The 21,821-nt window shown below is 39.2% G+C and overlaps 1 protein-coding gene across 1 annotated transcript in view; it reads right to left on the bottom strand.

Moving 5' to 3' along the window:
• The window catches only part of THBS4 (thrombospondin 4), a 182,018-nt gene that overhangs the window by 135,599 nt on the left and 24,598 nt on the right, over positions 1-21,821 (bottom strand). The window contains exon 2 of the mRNA XM_081053430.1: positions 9,632-9,723. The gene's annotated coding sequence lies outside the window, so the exon portion shown is untranslated. The remainder of the gene's footprint in view (positions 1-9,631; positions 9,724-21,821) is intronic.

A 21,821-nucleotide genomic window follows, 5' to 3' on the forward strand; every position in this document is an offset into this window, starting at 1 on the left:
CTTTGTATCCTAACCATTATACTGGGGCTCAATAAGTTTTCCCAAATGCACTCTTAAATTATTAGGGTGGTGCAAAAATAATTGCCGTTTTTGTAATTATTTTTAACCTTTTAAATCGCAGTTACTTTTGTAGCAACCTAATATTTGGGGAAATTCACAAAGGAAAAGTCAATAAATAGCTGTGGAAATAACAAAGACCAACCTAATGCGAAAACAAAGGCTATTTGCTCAGAGCTAGTGATAGCAAGGAGTCAGTCAGCCACTGTCACTGGCATTTTAATAGAGACTGAAAGACAGACAGAAGGATGGGAAAGCTTTATAGTGGATTTATAGTGATTGGAGGCTGGTGGCAGGGGGAAGCTGGAGGCAGGCTAATAGGGGGCTCCTATGTGATGGCGAGGTGTGCATATTTGGCTTTCTCTGGTTGGTCCTCAGTCGGAAGCAGGGTCAAAAATTAGGGAAGCTGGAAGTTATTAATCAAGTCCTCGCCATTTGGGGCTGATTGTTAGAGAAGTTATTACTTAGCATCGTGGGTTGTCACTAGAGACAGCAATTTGACTTTCTATAAGCCTGACATGCAGGCTGGCTTCCTGGGCTGTTGATTGTTGAGAAGAATGTTGGTTTCATAGGCAGGTTGCTGCAGGTTGTGGCTCAGATTTCTCTTTTTCTATATGATGTGGCCATTGTCTGTACAGTGAGTCTCTCACGAGTCTCTTACGAGAACAGCACTATCACAGAGGGGACATGGCGGTGGTGGGAAGTGCTTTACAACTGTCTCACTGGCACGTAACAGTAGAAGTAAATAGAAGATTTCATTTGTCCCTGATGGACAGAGAGGGCACTGCTGGGCTTAACTGAGAATTGCCAAATCACAGCAGCTAAAAGAGAGGATCAGGCTGAGGAACGGGATCTCTGTGACCCAGGCTGACCAGCGGCAGGATTTCTGTGGCACTCACAGCAAAGGACATTAAAACTTGAGTTGTTCCTGACACTTGTGTGAAAAAAATGGCCTGTGGGCTCAGTGCTCTCACTTGCCCCTGGGTTTGAGCTAGGGAACTAGGCTCCTGGCCACCCTCCTTGTCCATCTTAGACCCCCAGAAGCCCGGTGAGTCCCAAAAGCACACTTTGTGGATTTTACAGACCAGCGGCAACAAAGAAATTTGCTTTTCTTAGCACAAAGCCAGTTGTGAGCAGGACTAAGCACGAGGAGGCCCCTGATTGCCAGCAGATGTCTGAACGGCACCCAGCTGGCAGGTCTGCACAAGCTGTAGGATCTGGTTTCCATTCCAGTGGCATGTGGGACGAAGGGACTCTTTCTCAGGGGATCAAGGGCAGCATGCCAACAGTTCTCTGAGAGCTGCTTTCCTGATTGGGGAACACCTCTCTTTCTAGTCCTAAGCTGCAGACATTCAAGTTCATGGCTTCAGTTTCCAAGAACATTGAATGTTGATCTTTGTTGGAAGCAAGGGCTGTTTTGTGCTTTGTTCTCTCTCCCCTGGTTACTCATCCTCAGCACTGCAGGCCCTTTCTTCCACAGGCTCTCTGGGGGCCTCCAGAACTCAGGCAATCCCAAGAGAGTCTGGGCAAGGATGCAGCCGGTTGCCCCATCTCAGGCTCTTCAGTTTCCAAAACTTAGCATTTCCTGAAGGGACCTCTTGGTTCCCTCCTAACTTCCTGCCTCCTTCCCTCAGTCTTCCTCATTTCTGTAAGTGGCATTACCATCCGCTCAGTGGACCAAGCTTCCCACCTGAGGGCCATTCTTCATTCTATTTCCTGTCAGCTCTCAGGTCAGTAATTCCTATCATGGATCACTTCAAAGTATATCTGGAAGAGATTTACTTTTCTCCATCTTCCCCGTCACCATTTCTTGCAACAACTTCTAACTAGTTCCTCTTATCCACATACTTGCTACATTCCATTCTCCTAGATGGTATCAAAATGGATACTTAAGTATTACCTTGTCTTGTACACCTGAAACTAATAATAAAAATAAAAATAAAATTAAAAAATAAAGAAAAAAGAAAAACTGATACTTAAACTGTGTGCTGCTCTACATGAAATGCGCAAGGCTCTGGATAAACTGCCCCGCCCCTCGCCCTCCCTCCTGCTTCTTCCCTGACTCTCCCTCCCTTCACACTGCTTTTCTGCCCTTTCATCAATACATCAACCTCTTTCCCTTTCCCCCTTTCCGAATTTTTCCTGGTTTGAAATATTTCTATCTTTCCCACAAGTGGCTTCTCCTTATCTTTTCAGGTCTTGTTTTAAATGTCTTCTCCTCAGAGAAGTCTCTGACCGTTCTGTCTAAATGAGGTCCCTCTGCCCTTGTCTCTCCGTTTTTCCCCCACAGCAGATTTCATGGTTGCTTAATTATATTGTGTTTATTGTTCATTGTCAATCTCTGGCTTGAGCATCAGGTCTTCTCTGTTATTCTGTGTCTAACGCCCGGCCCAGAGTAGCGCTCTATAAGTAATTTCTGAGTTAATGGACAGATGGATGGATTGGTAGATAGATAGTCTTCTTGGGACAAGACCAAATTCCTTATAAAGGTCACTCAGCTCTATAATTCCCAGTGAAAGCCAAACTGAGCCCTGCCTTAGTCCGTAAGCTCAGGCACGTGTCACTTCAATTCAGTTCAATTTGAGTCAATTCAACTCAGTTCAGTTCAATTCAATAAATACTTATGGAGTGCCTAAAATGTGCTAGTCCCTAGAGATACAGTCATGAACAAGACAGGTATAGAGCTTAGAGGAAAGAGAGGGTGGGAGAAAACTGAATATGCAATTATAACCTAGAATAGTGCAATGTGTAACTGACATGGGACGTGGGGGGTACTTTCAGAGCACATACAAGAAGCATCTGAATGCAGACTGGGGTGTCCAGGTAGAGGTCACGCAGCCCTCCTGAGCACTACGATGGCATATTTTCTAATCTTCTCGAGGGTTTGAGATGGTGGAATCATGCAAATCTGATTCCAACAAGAGAAACTGTTGTGTTTTAAGTGCTTACTATGAACCAGGCGTCATTCTAGGCGCTTCATATATAAGATTTCTTCTCCCTACAACAATCCTGCAGGGTAGGTATAATGATTACCATGTTACAAAAGTGGAAACTCTAAAAGCAAGCACTAGGCCCACAGCTACTGTTTGAAGACCTATTCCCTGGGAAATTGATGGAGATGGAGATTTGCACACAGGTTTACTCTTAGAAACACAACCCATGAAAGTGTAAAGGCAATGGGGTTAGGTTGAGGAAGAAGCAGAGCATTGAAACAAGTGTACCAGCGGCCTCAGCAGACAGTGTGAGGGTTATGGAGCTGGGAACGTGCCTCAGAGTAGTTCTGAATTGCGGCAAGAGGGTGGGCTTTGAAGCCTCAAATTGACCAGGTACTGAACACAGGCTTTTGTTGGGATAACCTTGGGTGCGGTAGTCGCCTTCACCTGAGGGAATTCCTGGAGATTATTAACTGTCAGCAGCTGGAAGAATGACTGCCTAGGTTCTAAGCCTGATGCCCCTGCAGCCACCAAGCTCCTACATGGAAGCTTGCACTTAAAATTATTTTTTTTTAAATTACAGTTGACATTCAATATTATTTTATATTAGTTTCAGTGTACAGCACAGTGATTAGACGTTTATATAATTTACTAAGTGATCATCAATATAATTGACCATGTTCCCTATGCTGTACTTTCCATCCCAGTGACTATTTTGGAACAAATAAAACAGAAACAGACTCATAAGTAGGTTGCACTTCTAATGTTGATACGTCCTAGGGCTCAGTCCTGGAACCTCTTCTCTTCCCTATCCACTCTTTGGTGATAGCATTGATTCCCACAATTTTGAATACCATTTATATGATCTTAAATTTATATTCTCAGTTTAGGCCTCTCTCATGTGCAACTCTTTATTCATCGTCTTCAACTAACATTTCCAAAAAATGAACTAATTTTGCCCCTCCGTGCAAACAGTTTCTCCCCAGACTTCTCATTCAGTCAATGTCACCTCATTCTTCCAGTTGCTGAAGCCAAGAACCTTGACTATTCTTTTTCTCTGAGCCCTCCTTCAGTGCATCAGGAAATTCTTCAAAAATCTATCTCACAGCAGCTCCCCATTTCACTCAAGGCAAGTGCTTACAATGGCCTGATCACCCCTCATTGCCTCTATCAACCTATCTCCCACTGCTCCCATCTCACCTCATTCCATCCAGACAGGCTGGGCTGTTTGTTGTTCCTTGAACCCTCCATGTGTGTGCTGACCTCCGGGTCGCTGCATGGAACCCTACTCCCATATTATAGCTCATTCCTTCACCCCCTTCAAGTCTGCTCAGATGTCATCTGTTTAGTGAGGCTTCTCTGAACATACTATTTAAATTGCACTCTCCACTTTCTGTCTCTTCTTTTCTCCCTAGCATTCATCACCTTCTAACATATGATATAATTTAATTACAGTTGACTCTTGAACAATTTGGGGATTAGGAGCGCCAACTCTGGTGCAGTTGACATCCACACATAACTTTTGATTCCCCCTAAAGTTAACTACAGTGGTGCCTCAGTCCAGAATCCCTGTGGATTATGAAATCCACAGATGCTCAAGTTTCTTATATAAAATGGCATAGAACAATGTATACAGTTGACCTTCTGCATCCATGGATTCCCAACTGCGATCAAACATACTGTTTTCAATCCACGATTGGTTGAATCCACAAATGCAAAACCCAGGGATACAAGAAGGGCCAACTGCGTATTTATTGAAAACACTCTGTGTGTAAGTGGACCCATGCACTTCAAATCTGTGTTGTTCAAGGGTCAGCTGTATTTACTTTATTTATTGCCAGTCTCCCCCCACCCCCACTAAAATGTAAACTTCATGAAGGCAGGGACTTTTCTGTTTTGCTCACCACTGTCTCCTTGGGGACTAGAACAGGGCTTAGCACATAGTGGGCACTCAGGAAGTGTTTGCTGACTGAATGAATAAAACAGTAGAGAGGGCACTCAAGTGAGTCTGTCTTATTCCAAAACCATGTTCTTGCCACCACACCATGCTGTACTTTTCTTGCATAATTGAACTCCTTCAAGACAGATATAATGCCACTGAGAGGCCAAAAGCAAATCCTGGCCTTGCACAAAGTCACCCAGGGTAGCCAGTGAGGTCTCTGTGTCCAAGTGAGTCCAGCAGGGCTTCGTTAGCTGGGTCAAAAGAATTTCTCAGGGTGCTTCATAGGTGAAAATTTGGCCCTCAGCCACCCTATGACTGGAAAGTGATGGTGTCAAGGCTTCTGGAATCCTCTCTGAGTGAGACAGGTGTGAGATTCTGACTTGCTCTGTGATTTACAGGCTTTCTGTAGTTTTTTTAGGTTTGTTGCTGAAGTGGGGAAACCTGAGCTGCAGGCACACTTATGCAACCGTCCTCAAGCCTTTTCATTAAAACAGACCTGGGCCAGGCTGTGTGCTCCGGCTTTTGACCAGCTCATCCATATTCTGAGGCTGTTTAGAATTGGTTGTAAGATGACATTAGAGACAAGGAGCTTGGTCACATTTAACTTAATCAGAGCAACATGTGAAATGGGATGTTTTAAATGCCGGGGCCAGCATGGGGCAGGGGAAAAGGCTCCAATCTTGGAATTAGAAACCCAAGGCTGGGCTAATCTTGACTAAGTAGTTTTACGACCTTGAGCAAATTACTCATTCAACCCAAATTTTATTTGCTACTGCGCAATGAGGAACATTAGACTAATTAGTCTAAGTTGGTGTGTTTTGGGTTGAATTTAGCCTGTACATGGTTTGTTTTGGACCTCAGTAGTTATTTAAAATGGAATCTGAATATCTCTAGATGGAGCTTGAGGTCTCCATTTTGCTACAGTCTACTCTATTCCCTCTTGTTTTACACCTGGCCAGAGGCGCTCATCTGTATTACCTGCCTGGCCTTGAAGGCAGGTGAGCCTCCTTTCCAGTGAAAGAAAATACAATGACTCTAAGAAATATAATTCTTCCTGTAAACAATGGTAACCAAAGGTTGATTATGGATGATGAGAGCAATAGCTTTTGCATTCAAGAATGAAGAAACTAGTTTATACGATTAATATAAACTCAGTTTGTTTACTTTAAGCTATATTAATTTTGTTGCAATTCGTTCCTTAATGATCAGACATTACTCTTACAAGGTCTCTAAACTTAATGGAATAGTTTTCCACGACGTACAAAAGATGGAATGAAATTCCCGCAATAAGGAGAGCCTAGGTTGATGTAGATATGTCCCCTCTCACAACACTTGCAAAACATCACTAAACTATATACATTCAGAAAAATGAGTATTGGGGGTAAAGTGTAATTTCCTCCTTGGGTGCCAGAAATAGAGAACTAAAAACCAGGGCCACGCACATGCACTGGTGTGGACGTAGCCCAAGGGAGTTTTGGACCCAGACATAGATTTAGGGGTGGGAGACCTGGCCTGGAGGGTGTGCAAAGCAGAGATGCTAGATGGAGCCTTCCACATAAGGTTCACAGAGCCTCAAAGAGGAGCTCTTCTCTTCAATGATTAAGGCAATGCGAGGAGAACTAGAAACCATTAACAAAAGAGAACAGTATGTTTGAAACAGGCATATTTGAAAACCAACAGAGCTTTGCTAGCCTTAAAAAACCTCCTCAACTACATGAAGATTCAAACTCGGACCCTTGTCTGAGCCAGTACATGAACAGATGAGTTTAATTTTATCGCCAAAAAAGTGACTATTGATCACTCAGGTCTTGAGATTTCAGATCCTAAGGTGTTTATCTCAACATTTAATATTTACGGGCCACTATTTCATGGCAGGCACTGGTAATCCTGCCCTCTAGGACTCTCTAGGACTCTCTAGGACCTCTAGGACCTGGCCTTGGGAACTAATGCGATCAGGCTGGCCCCTCTGTGTGGTCCCTAACACGGTCCATATGCCCGAACTTGGCCATGAGAATCTGCCCCATTGTGAGAAAGACTGTCCATAGTTTCCAATTCCAGACCCGTGTTCCCAAGGCAAAGTCCAAATGGAAACACTATTGCCTTATTTAATGGGGGAATTAAAAAAACAAGATTCCTAGTATTGAGAACTATTTTACTAGTGGCAGGAGAAGGAATTTCCAGTAGGGATTCTTAGTATAATTGTTTTCAAGAAGTATATGTTGAATTAAATTATAACTCAGTGTTTGTGCTGCCCTATCTCCACTATTTTATACCAAGATATTCTAAGACATTTGGCATAAGAAGAGGTTTGGCAGGAACCAAAGCATTTATAAGAGGAAACGCAGAACATTTTCTTTTTATGGAGGATAAAACTTTCATCACATACTCTCCAAATCAGATTTTCTGACATGTGCCCTTTAATTGTATTCCAGTTCTTTTTTAAATGGGGAGGGTTAAAGATGAGAATGGATAAACCTTGTTCTATTCTTAGCAAAGATGACAGGACCCTTGGAATCAACAAGTTTTGTACTTCAAACCCAAACAAGACCATTGTCCCTACATTTAATAATATGATCGTGGAAGTTAACTTCTCCAAGGATTTCTGTTTTGTGAATGGATGGATATACAATGTTCCCAGTAGCCCCTGATTTCCTCCTTTTTCCTGGAGGAAAGTAAGGGGAAAGTGGTGAGTCCTACCACTTGGAAAGCTGGAGTCTTCTGGGAATGCATTGCACAGGTATCCAGGAATCCAGGATGAAACTGTTTTATTCATTTCAGCTGTCTCTGTGACCAATGCCAACAAGTCTACAAGAACTGTGTGGGGAAGAATAGGGGTCTGGAAGGGAAGGGTCAGAAGGTTGGAGTCTGTTTCTTTTGACTGGTCCAGGTTTTCTTTTACAAGCAGAGAAAAGAGCTATCTTATTTTTGAGATCCTTTAATGGTGTGATCATTTTTATTTTCTGATGTGTACAAGTTACGTGTATTATTACGTATTAGTTTCTGAAGTTGGTGTTATTTTTCTGACTCAGTTAAGACAATTGGACTTCACTCATTCTAGCCTTTAGCACATGGAAAACATATCATCACTACTTTTCGTGAAGTAAATGAGCAGCTAACCTCTGTTCCCCAAACCCACGACTTTGTCCCTGCTCCATTCTTTTACTCAGTTCCACTTAATCCTGTCACTCTTTGCAATGGTAGTTAGTTTTGTGAGGTGCATTCCTCTCACCAAATCACAAAGCATTGAAATAGAAGTTTCCTTTACTCCTTGGGCCATTTTCAAAGGGGAAACTTTCAAAGTAGTCCTTTCTCAGAAGTCACCAAAAAGATAGAAAACAGTAAATTTAATGAATTACCAAGAAAGTCTGCATATGATTCTAATTTTGTTCTTCTAGTTAATGAAGATACTATACCCTGAATATAATACAACCCTATTAATCAATAAAATAACAGGACAACAGTCACGTTTTTGCCTGTAATTGGTTTTCAGGATTTATAGTGTAAACATAGTTTTTCTCTCAACACTTGGGGGGGGAAATGACATTTTATTCTCTTATAAAAAGAAGCTATGAATTTGTATTTTGTTTCTATCACTGGAACAAGCTTTTTAAAAAAGTTTCTTTTGACCTTGTTGAATAGATTATATGTCTTTGATTTTTGGAATAAAATGTACAAAGTATCAAGAACAAATAGAAATCTGTTTTGACCAAGTCATATTGTTCCAAGTGCTGCCATTTGGTCCAAACACACTGCTTTTCCAAGCTACAGGTGCACACGTGCATGTGCACAGACACACACACACACACACACACATACACACATTAAGAAAATCCCAAAATCTCAATTGGATCTCAATTAGAGGAGCATTGATTTCTGGTAACTGTAAGTAAGCTCCCCAAAGAAATAGGGAGTGATTAAAATCAGCATCCCAGGGTAAGATAATTGATCAATGCTGAGACTTTCATTCCGTGGCTGCTGAGGGCATTGCAGGTACCACCCCGGGGCTAGGGCTCTGTAGACACTGGTATTTCTGTCCACGTTAGGAGTCTTCCTTTAAACACAGAAGCTCACAGCAGTCTCTCCAATGCCTTTTGAAACAGGTGCAGCTATTTCTTTTTATAGGCTAAGGGGAGCCCAATACCAGCCTGCAGCCATCAGGCGCCTCCCTGCCTCTTGGTCTTGGGCGGCATGAACACAGAGCTAGAGGCAGCCAGACAGCTGGATTTTGCTTTTACTTAAGACACGCATTAGGGAGGTTTTGTGAACCTGCTGTCTTCCATTCCTAGAGCTCTCTTTGTAAGGAGTCAAATTAGTGTTGCCCTAGTATCACCAGCCAAAATTAATGATGACTGGCTTCATCAAGGGGTTTTCTGAAAAAGAAACTAACTTGGTTTTGCCAAATCTGGTCTCAAGGTCCTTGACTAAAATTGTTTCTTTCAACTCAGGGGATGTTCTTTTAGCTGAGGACTCACTAACTAAAATAATTGAAATGGATTGTGCCTACCAGTGGGAAGGAGAAATGTGCAGTTTTTCTAAATCATTAGTCTAGTTCACCTGATAAAACGCTATGTAGCAACAAAGAATCCTACTTTAAAAGAATTATTTGTTGACCTATAAAGACATCCATGCTATATTATTAGTACAGTATACAACAGGAAATACAGTATGATCTACTTTTTATAAAAAGTAAATTACTTACATTTTGCAGCTCAGACCTCTTCCAGTTTCCCAGTTCTTCGACTTCTCTTTGACTTTTCTCTTCTCTCCCAGCCTGGGGAAACTTCACCTAATCTGGGGAGGAAGGTCAGGAAAAACAACATGTCATTACTGAGCACTATGTTTTCAGATCTTTCATTTATGGTGTAAAAGCACAAACTGTTTAAAAAACAATTCCCGTACATAGATTGTAGATGGCAAAGTCATGCTAAAGTCTTATTAATTCATGAATGAAGGAACCAGCAGCAAGACAAGAGCTGGTTTGGAAAAAAAGTTTGAGAAACAGGGATTATATAGTTAGTGGGGACAGGAACACTGAAATAAGATTGCTAAATAGATACTAAATGAGTTAACGTTCTATAGGCATGCGTGGGGCGATCTTCTCTACCAGACGCCTGACACCAGTATGTCATCACAACCTTATAATTTTTCCTACAAGTTAATCTCTAACTTACCAGGGTTGTAAAATGTCTGGGCTACAACCAAAGGGACAGTCCCTGAGTGACTCAGATGACCCTTCACAGACTATTTAGAAATGTCATGCAGCCATCAGTTTTTGCCTATTTCTAAGTTTTAGATAGTTTTTCTTGCATAATGACACACACTTCACATCCTGGATCCTTTAGGGTTTCGACTTGAGAAATGTTAAGAGCTAAGATTTGATTCTGGTTCTCAGCTTTTCTGGCAAAACAACTCTCCCTTTCCAAACCCAGGAAAGAATAATCTTACACAGTGCTAGAGTAAGCTAAGACCACAGCCAAAGTCTTAGGAGAAGCAGTAACACCTTCTTCTGGAACTGGGGCTGGTAATGGAGTCACAGGCACAGGACAGATCTAAAACAGGGTAATTAAGTATGTTTTTGAAATGTAGAAAATTCTAACCCTTCCCTCCATCCCAGAATGATGGCACCTAGTCCTTTTCCCTCCTGGAAGAAGACTCTTGGAAGAAAATTCTCTGGTTTATTTGGCCAGTCCAAAGGAAAGATTTAAAGGTGGGCCTTCTCCAACAAATGGCCTACCCAGATCACCCTGTAGGAGTATCAATCCCAACCTCCATATTCAGAGCTTTCAAATAGCTTTTTAATTCCCAACTCTTAATCGTAAACAGTCAGTCAAAGAACACCAGACATCTGAGGAAAGTCTCTAATTTGGAAGATAGAGATACAAACAAATAAAAAGCAACTGAGAGGAAATAGGGAGAATTTAAAAAAAAATCAAATTGTGAGTAATATATCGAAGAGCTAAAAGAAGATAGTGTATCCATAAAATAAGAATAGGACATTATATGCCCCTTCTCCTCTCCCCCCAAACACACACACAAAGGAACATTCAGAAAACAGTGCTCCTGGAATTAAAAATGCGATAGCAAAACAAAGAAGGGATGGAAGAAAAAGTTGAGCTCTAGCCCTTAGAAAGTAAAGCAAAAATACAAAGAAAATAGGAGAAAATTAAGAGGATTAATCAAAGAAGTCCGAAAGCCAAATAACAGAAATTTCAGAAAGAAAAAAAAAAACAAACAGAAAATGGAGGGAGGAAATGGCCAATGAAATGATTCAAGCAATTTCCCAGCTTGAGGTACATGATTTTCCAGATTGGAATGGCTTGCCGTGTGCTAACACAAGAAGCCAGAGGTAATAAGCAATGCCTTTAAAACTCTGAATCTTAAATTTTCAGTGTATCCATACTAGCATTCAAATGTGAGCACAGAATAAAGGCATTTTTAAGCTATCAAGGTCTCAAAAAGTTTACCTCTATGCATCTTCCCCCCCCTACCCCCAGGATGTGCTATATCAAAAGAATGGATTAAACTCAGAAAGAGGAAGACTTAGTATAAAGGATGTTGGAGATCCAATACAAGAGAGAAACAAGGGAATCTCCAGGCTGATGACAAAGCGAAATCTCAGGATGACAACTGTGCATCAGGGACAGAGAGCCACCAGCCTAGAATAGAGCAGTGTGACATTTTGCTCTGTCACCTGTGCCATTCCATCATACCCTCCAAACTAGAGATTAAAGCAAGAAAGTGGAAGATAAGAGATTGAGGAAGCAAGAAATATAACCATGAGAACAGCAAAGAGGTTCCCAGGATAACAGCAGAGCACTGGCCTAAAAAGAAATATCTGACATTTAAAACTCTGTTTATCTATTTTTCATTTTCATGGAATTTTTTTTTTAATTTGGAAGATTGTAAAACAAAATATTAACAGTGCATATCTCTGAGTGGTATGATAATGGATAACTAACTTCTTTGCTTATGTGTATTTTCTGGGACTTTATAAAATATAAAGTATTTATAAAAAGAGATAAAAATGTTTTTTAAAATATCCGAATCTTTTTGTTTATTTATTTTTAAGTATAGAATCCAGCAGGCTTTAGTATATTCACAAAGGTGTAACAACTATCACCCCTATCTAATTCCAGAACATGTACATCTTTCCAGAAAAAAACCTTTACCCATTCCTACTCACTCCTCATTCCTCCTCTTAATGCATGGAAACCACTAATCTACTTTCTATCTCTGTAGATTTGCCATTCTAGATATTTCTTATCAACAGAATCATAGATGGCTTTTTGTGTCTGACTTCTTTCACTTACCATAATATTTTTAAGATTTCATCCATGTTTAGCAAGTATTACTACTTCATTTTTTTTAATGAATAATATTCTGTTATATAGATATACCACATTTTGTTTATCTATTCACCAGCTGATGGATATTTGGGTTACTTCCAAACATTTGTGTACAAGTTTTTGTATGGACATATGTGTTTCAATTCTCTTGGGTAAATACCTAGCAGTAGATTTGCTGGGCTGTATGGTACACCTATGTTGAATTTCTTAAGGAACTACCAAACTATTTTGCAAAAGCAGATGCACTATTTCACATTCCCACCAGCAATGTTTTAGGTTTCCAAATTCTCATTCTTGTCAACACTTTTTATTGTCTGTCTTTTTGTTTATAGTCATCCTAATGGACGGGAAGTGGTATTTCATTGGGTTTTCATTTGCAGTTCCCGAAAAACTGATGATGTTGAACATCTTTTCATTAGTTTATTGGCCATTAGTATATATTCTTGGAGAAATGTCTATTCAAATCATTTGCCCATTTTAAAATTGAGTTATTTGTGTTTTTATTATTGAGTTTTAGGAGGACAGTGTGATTTTGAGGGTAACCTCAATTCCCTCTTTTTACGAAGATGTGGTAAAATCCTTAGCCACGTGGTTAAGGAAATATAAACTATTCTCATTTAGGCTTTTGCCATTCTGTATCATTCACAGATCCTTTTTGTTGTCTTCCTGCTTTTGTTTGTTTGTTTTTTGTGCTAGGTTAAATGGGATTAAAATGGTAGATTTTTAAATATTAGGATCTTTAATAATAATTACAGAGAATTAACTCTTGTCTGTAATTTCTAAAAATTTTCATTTGTCAAAATTCCAAAAGGAAATTAGCTATTTTCTGATTATGAAATAAGTTTGTATTTTCTGTAAAAAAATTCAAGGACTTCCAGTTTCCAGATCTACATGTACAGAGCTTGGAAGTCACCACTGTGTGCTAATAAGTAAAAAGCTGAACAGACTGAAAAATCAATTCTTCCAGGAACTGTAAGACAGGGGAGGACATGGGGCAAACTGCTGCCCCCAAGGTTGGAGAGAGAGGCGAATACAGTGAGTCATGGTTTATTGGAGCAGTCTTATGAACGGAAACTACTGTGGGATTTGGTGCCAGGGGAAGAAAACCTGAACTGCAATTAACAAATTGTTGGAAGCTCAGTGTGGACAAACTCCAAGGGATCCAGTCATGGGAGGCCTCCACAATTTTGTGAGATTTACCTCTAGGTGCTTGCCTGGGTATTCAGTAAATAGAGAAGAAAAATCCCCTTATGCTTCCCCTGTGGGAAAATATATCATTCTGAAACATGCCAGAGCACTCCGTTCTTGTTAACAAGGTCTGTCCTCAAAAGAAATTTAACTACAGCCTAACCTGCTGTGATATTATCAGAACATAACTGACCTAGGCAAAGTAAAATCCTCAACTCCAGCCTATTCTAGCCTTTCTCCCACATAAGGGAGAGAAAGAAAACCCCTCAACATACTTCCAAAGTGAAGGAGAAATGAAAACTTTCTCAGACAAACAAAAATTGAGGGAATTTGTTGCCAGTAGACCTGCCTTGAAAGAAATTTTAAAAGAAATTCTTTAGAGAGAAGGAAAATGATATGTCAGAAACTTGGATCTACATAAAGAAGAGCATTGACGAAAGAATAAGTGAAGGTAGAATAAAAAACTTATTTTCTTATTCTTTGTTGATCTAACAGATAACTGTTCAAAAAAATAGCAACCATGTATTCTGTATTCAATTATGTATATTTATGTATATATCTTACATATATACACACATACAAATACTTACGTATATTATACATAAGTGAAATAAATGACAGTAATGATACAAGGAATGGGAGGAAGGAGTTAGGATTATTTTGTTATTATAAGATATTTATACTACCCATGAAGCAGTATAGGGTCATTTAAAAGTGAACTTGGATTAGTTATAAATGTATGTTGCAAACTCTGGGACAATCATTAAAATAAGTTTTTTAAAAAGTATAACTGATATGCTAAGAAAGGAGATAAAATGAACTCATATAAAATGTTCAGTTAAAACTATGAGAGGGAGAAAAAGAGTGGAAGACAAAAAATAAAAATGAACAAAGGCAACAAATAGAAAACAATAACAAATATGGCATATGTTAATTCAATTATATCAATAATCTCTCTGAACATAAATGATCTAAATGCACCAATTTAAAGAGAGAGACTGTCAGAATGCATCAAAAAAACAAGACCCAACTATATGTTTTTCTTAGTTGACCTGGCTAGAACTTTAAATATAAAGACACAAAAATAAAATATTACAAGTAAATGAATTGAGAAAAATATACCATGTTAACACTTCAAAACTTAAAAAGAAGGCAGGGGTAGCTATATTAATTTCAGACAGAGCAGACTTCAAAGCAAGGAAAATTATCAAGGATAAACAAGGGCATTGCATATGATAAAGGGGTCAATTCTCCAAGAAGACATAACAGTCTTTAATATTTATGTGTCTAACAACAAAGTATCCAACTACATGAGGCAAAAACTAACAGAATTGCAAGGAGAAACAGATGAACCCACTATCATAATTGGACACTTCAATAGTCCTCAAGCAGAAATGAACATATCCAGCAGGCAAAAAATCAGCAAGGACGTACTGAACTCAACACCATCAATCAACTGGAAATAATTGACATCTATACACTACTTCATCCAACAACAGCAGAATATACATTCTTCTCAAGCTTACATGGAACATCCACCAAAACATACCACCTTATAGGCCATAATACTTTAATAAATTTAAAAGAATAGAAATTATACAATATCTGCTCTCAGACCACACTAGAATTAAACTAGAAATCAATAACAGAAAGATAAATGGAAAATCCCCAAATCAGTAGAGAGTAAATAACACACTTCTTAATAACACATGTATAAAAGAGGAAATCTCAAGAGAATTTAAAAAATATTTTGAACAAAATGAAAATGAAAACACAACTTATCCAAATTAGTGGGATGCAGTAAAAACTGATTGGGGACATTTATAACATTGAATGCATATAGTAGAAAAGAATAAATATTTAAAATCAATAATCTTAAGTTTTCACATTTGGAAATTAGGAAAAAAAGAGCAAATTAAATCCAAAGTAAGCAGAAGAAAATAAATAATAAGCAGAAATCAATGAAATTAAAAACAGAAACAAAACAAAACAAAATGAAAGCTAGTTTTTTGAAAAGATCAGTAAAATTGATAAGTTCTAGCCAGGCCAACTAAAAAAAAAGAGAGAAAACACAAATTACTACTATCAGAAATGAAAGAGGGTACAACCTTACAAATCCCATAGACATTTGAAAGATAATAAAGGGCTACTATGAACAACTCTATGCCTCCAAATTTGATAGTCTAGATGAAATGGATCAATTCCTGGAAAGATACAATCTGCCAAAACTCATACAAGAAGGTAGAGACTATCTAAATAGGCCTATATCTAGTAACGAAATTGCATAATATTTAATGAATTTCCAAACTATAAAGTACCAGTCCCAGGGGGTTCCCCAGTGAACTCTACCAAACATTTAAGGAAGAAATTGTAACAATTCTCTATAATTTTTTTCAGAGGATAGAAGCAGAGGGAATACTCCCTAACTAAGTCTATGAGGTCAGCATTACCCTAAAAATAAAACCAGACAAACACATTATAAGAAACAGATCAACATCTTTTAAAAACATAGATGTAAGAGTCCTCAACAAAATATTAACAAATAAAATCCAACAGTGCATCCAAAGAATTATACACCATGACCAAGTGGGATTTATCACAGGTAGGCAAGGCTGGTTCAACATTCAACATCAATTAATGGAATCCATCACATCAACAGGCCAAAGAAGAAAAATTATATGATCATATCAATAGATGCAGAAAAAGCATTTGGCAAAATCCAACATCCGTTCATAAAAAACCAAAACAACACAAAACAAAAAACCCAGGGCTGCTGGATGGCTCTGTTGGTTAGAGCACGAGCTCTTAACAACAAGGCTGCCGGTTCGATTCCCACATGGGCCAGTGAACTGCGCCCTCTGCAACTAGATTAAAAACAATGACTTGACATCCTGACAAAACACACTGTTCCCCCAACATTCCCTCCCTCCCCGCAAAAAAGAAACCAAAAAACCAAAAAACTCTTCAGTAAAGGGGGACAGAAGGAAACTACCTCAATAGGGGGAAAAGTGTCTTACAGCTAACATCATACTTAACGGTGAGAAACTCGAAGATTTCACAGTAAACTCAGGTACAAGGCAAGGGTGTCTCTTCTCACCATTGCTTTTCAACATTGTACTGGAAGTTCTAGCAATGCTGTACAAAAAAGAAATAAAAGGTATACAGATTGGGAAGGAAGAAATTAAACTGTCTTTGTTTGCAAATAATGATTGTCTATACAGAAAATCTGAAAGAACTGACAAACTGTTGGAACTAATAAGTGATTGTAGCAAGGTTGCAGAATGCAAAGTTAATATACAAAAGTCAATCATTTCCCCACATACTATCAATGAACAAGGGAATATGAAATTTAAAAAAATACCATTTACATTAGCACACCAAAAATGAAATACTTATGTATAAAACTAACAAATATGTATAAAATCTATATGAAGAAAGCTATAAAACTCTGACAAATGAAATGAAAGAACTAAACAAATAGAGAGAGATTCTATGCTCATGGACAGAAAGAATCAATATTGTCAAGATGCTAGTTCTTCCCAACTTAATCTATAAATTCAATGCACTTTAATGAAAATCCTAGCTAGTTATTTCATGGATATTGACAAACTGATTCTAAGGTTTATATGGAGAGGCAAAAGACGCAAATGTTCCACGATATTGAAGGAGAAGAACAAAGTTGGAAGACTGACACTACTTGACTTCAAGACTTATTGGACTTCAAGCTATAGTAATCAAGACAGTGCGGTCTTAGTGCAAGAATAGACAAATAAATGAATGGAACAGAATAGAGAGTCCAGAATTAGACCACATAAATATAGTCAATTCATCTTTGACAAAGGAACGAAGATAATACAATGGAGCAAAGATAGTGCTTTAAAAAATAAAATCAGGGAAAAAAAGAAAAGAAAGAGACAAAAAAAATAGTGCTGGAACAACTGGATATCCACATGCAAAAAAAATTTTTTTTAAAGGAATCTAGACACAAATCTTACACCCTTCATGACCATAGACCATTAATTCAAAATTATCATAGACCTAACTGTAAAACATAAAACTATAAAGCTCCTAGAAGATAACATAAGAAAAAACCTATACAGCCTTGAATATGTCAATGACTTTATAGACACAACAAAAATGTGATCTATGAAAGAAACAATCTTTTAGGCAAAAAAAAGAAGAAATCTCATTATTAATTATTATTAATTGTTGGAGAATGTCAAGTAGTCCAGTTGGGTTCATGGGACCAGTGAAAAGGTAAAACGTGCAGAGACTGAAACTGAAAAGGTAAAAGGTGCAGAGACTGAAACAGTGGAAGGCACAATATTTAAATAGGAGCCGTCTTAATGAGAGTGTGTCACCTCAGAGCCCATCAGATGTCAGTAGGTGGGATATACCTGTCATTTGAGAGCTTCACAAAGCAAAATCAAGCACCGGAGCCCAAAATGGAAACAGGAAAACCTAATCAGATTCCTCGGATATATTTTAGCAAAATCTCAGCTCTCAAAACAACAGGTGTTGCTCAGATGGGGTACACCTAACATTCCCCCACACTGCTACATCTTCTAAAGGAGGAGTACTCTTCAGGGAATTTTAGAGCCTGCTTTGTTGGTTATTCTTAGAATGATCAATTTTCACCATGAACACTCATTCATCTGTTTAAATGAAGTCCAATTGCTTTGGGGACAAAGAACAGCTAAGGTTAGATGGCCCAAGTCTCTGGAGTCTGCTTTGCAAGATAATAATTTTTTTTTAAAGATTTTATTGGGGAAGAGGAACAGGACTTTATTGGGGAACAGTGTGTACTTCCAGGCCTTTTTTCCAAGTCAAGTTGTTGTCCTTTAAGTCTTAGTTGTGGAGGGCGCAGCTCAGCTCCAGGTCCAGTTGCTGTTGCTAGTTGCTGGGGGCAGAGCCCACCATCCCTTGCAGGATTAGAGGAATTGAACTGGCAACCTTGTGGTTGAGAGCCCACTGGCCCATGTGGGAATTGAACCGGCAGCCTTTGGAGTTAGGAGCATGGACCTCTAACCACCTGAGCCACTGGGCCGGCCCCGCAAGATAATAATTTTAATTCAAGTGATGAATTCACTAAAATTTTGGAGGATGGGGAGAGAAAATCTGGTAGTCTTTTTCTTAGCTGTTGTTAAAGGCATGACCCTTACAGCTATTGCAACAAAGCAGAGTCAGGAGATGATTTGCATGGTATTTCGTGTCGACAACAACGTTAACCTAACTCAAACCCCAGTACACAGTGCAAATATTTATTGAGCTTCTGCTATCTGAGGAGGGTGGCTGGCGAAAGAGAGGTCTCTACTTGAGGCGATTAACCTGTTCATTCAGACCTCCCGCTTCCTCCCAAGTATGTTTCTGTTAATTATCTACTTATATCAGGGAAGAGCATTTGGGAATCCTCCATAATATGGGTAGTAACTTCACTCTCCACTCCCCTCTTGCAGAATTTTTGCTCCTGGGGCTGTGTGCAGACATGAGGGGAAAGGTTATTCCAGAACTACTACATTTCAATCTCTAAAGGCTGACCTTCCAAGGACAGGTTGTTGCTATCTGAAATGCTGCTCATCAAGACAGGCGCCAATAGTGACTTAAGGAATAAAGCAGCTGAAACATAATAACAAGCAATGGCCAAAAGCAGAGGGGAGGGCGGTGCAGTCTTCCAACTCCTTTCACTCCATCTGGGTGGAGGGCTTTTGTTAAGATGTCTGCGGCTGTTACAAAGGCTTTCCTTTCCCCACCAATCTCCCATCTCCACCTTCCCCACCCTGAAAAGATGTGGCACCTCTTGTAAACCCAGGGATCTTGTTAGTCCCCTGAGAGGTTTCAAAATGACTGTTGGGGCAGCATGTTGTTCCTTGGCTTTTCAAGTTGCTATTTAGTCACAAAGATCAATGCTGTGGAGAAACTAAAAAAAAACCAAAAACATGGAGGTGGTAGGTGGGCCTTCAGATTCTGTTGATATTCCTGGGGTGGGGGTTGGGGGAGGCTGTTTCCTCAGAAGCACATTTGAAAGCAGGTAATGTAAAAGATAGGGAGGACATTTTTTTGGTATGTTTAAGAGTGCCCTAGGTGGAGGCGATCAGCCTCGGGAAACAATGTAAAGGCAGCAGTCTGACCTCTGTGGCTTTGAGTCTTCTTTTTATTCCTCCCATTTTTCCCCCATGCTTGTTCCTCCTCCCTTTTACCCAAAATTATTTCACTAAGAGAATTGCGTGACCTATGGTGGTTGCTGTATTACCCTCCCAGAAGTACTTGGGAATGATCCTTTGAAAAAAGTACTTCTAGCCTTTGCATTTTCAGCGTATTAGGTGATGAGGATGTGTTTTGAGAAAGGCTATGGGGAACAGGCATATTTAATCACTTGTTCCTTCAACAAATAATTATTGAGTACCTAATATACTCTGGACCCTGGTGGGAACAAGATGAAGGGTTCTTCATGCCCTTTTGGTCTTTCAGCACTAATGCTTTGGCTTGTTTTCTCTTAAATTACCCAAGGGGAAAATTCACCACAGTGAATATTGATTTTCTTTCAAAGTTGACATGTTCTTCTCTCAATGAGAAAATCATGAATGTGCCAAGAAACATTTGATCCTTCCTGGGTCAAACTCTATTACAAGGGTCCCAAACTCAGCTGAGAATGGCTCTGAGTCATGTGCAATTGGCTCCAAATTTCAATTTCTAGATATCTCTTTCTCAAGGTCCATACACATACCTCCATTTGCCTGTTAATCAGCTCTCTTCGGATGTTAATCAGCTCACTATCTTCCTGGGAAACGTTTCTCCTCCTCCTCCTGTGTCCCCTGTGTCACCGAACATCTTCTCCACCTACCTAGTTACCCAAGCCAGCAGTTGGGCACCATTCTTGAAGATCCTTCCTTGCCCAAATCTTTCAAACCAATCACTAAGTCCTGACTATCCTAACACTTACAGGAGAACAAAGCTCTGTCAGGTGTTCATATCAGAATTGACAAAGGCATGCTTTAATTTCAAGCACTTTGTAGGGAGGAGACTAGACTAAGCAGTCAGGTGCTTTCTGTCTAATAGAAAATATTGAGTGGTGGGTTAATTAAAAACAGTAATGGAGTTCACTTACAACTTAAGCAAGTTTACTTTCTCATAACATATTTATGACAAGTAAACAATGTCTTACAAGAATGCATTTTCTATCATCTGAAGCTATCACAAGCCATTAAATGTTACATTTCTGAGTAAATAAAAGCTTTGTAAACAGCTGCATATCTTGGCAAAACCCTTTCTCTTTCTTACTGAAAATCTTAACCACAGAGAGGAACTGGCATCGTGATTCAAAATGTAGAACATACATATTTTAACCTTATTTCAGACATTTCCCCCATATGGATTATTTTTTCATTATACTCCTGTTATCGCTAGAATGTAAATATGGAATATTCTATAAACTCTTCTTTCTCATTTTTATTTGAAGGGCAATAAATGACATAGCACTTAATTTCTCAAAATTACTTATGTTAACAATATTATTTCTTCTTGTCTTAGTCTGTTTGAGCTGCTACAACAGACTTGGTGGCTTAAATAACAAACATTTATCAGTTTGAGAAGTCCAAGATCAAGGTGCCAGTGGATCCTCAAAGAGAGGGTCCACTTCTTAGTTCATATCTGCCCATCTTCTAGTTGTTTCCTCACATGGTGGAAGACACAAGAGAGCTTTCTGGGGGTTCTTAAAATGGCACTAATTCTATTCATTAGGATGGAGAAGGGCTCCATCCTCATGATCTAATCACCCCCCAAAGGTCCCTACTTCCCAATACTGTCATATTGGGGATTAGGTTTCAACATGTGATTTGGGGAGACACAAATACACAAATATTCAGTCTATAGCACTTCCCTTTATAGGGCTTTTCATAAAATACCATGGTAACCTAAGTCGCTAATTTTAACTGAGGTTAATTGATGTTTGAGACAATTTTTCATACCATAGTACTAAAATTCTCTTTTATCTATCCTCTTTCTCATCCTCTTTCTGATAAAAATGTCTTGATATTCATACACAGCCCTTTCAACCACATCTGAGTTTATGTTAATGAGGTGACTTTTGGAAAACATGGAAAGATGCGGGCTGGTTGCCAGGGTAATCAACTAGGAATAGAGAGTCTCCGCCCTTCTCACCCCTGACATCCAGAGACGGGAGAAGGGCTGGAGCTTGAATCAGTTACCAATGGCCAATGATTTCATTAATCATGACTATATAATAAAGTAGCCATAAAACCCCCAAAGAACAGGGTTCAGAGAGCTTCTGCGTTGATGAACACATGTAGTTGCTGGGAGAGTGGCACACTTGGAGAGGGGATAGAAGTTTCTCACCCC

Source organism: Rhinolophus hipposideros, assembly GCF_964194185.1.
Source record: "Rhinolophus hipposideros genome assembly, chromosome: 7".
NCBI classification, from domain to species: domain Eukaryota; kingdom Metazoa; phylum Chordata; class Mammalia; order Chiroptera; family Rhinolophidae; genus Rhinolophus; species Rhinolophus hipposideros.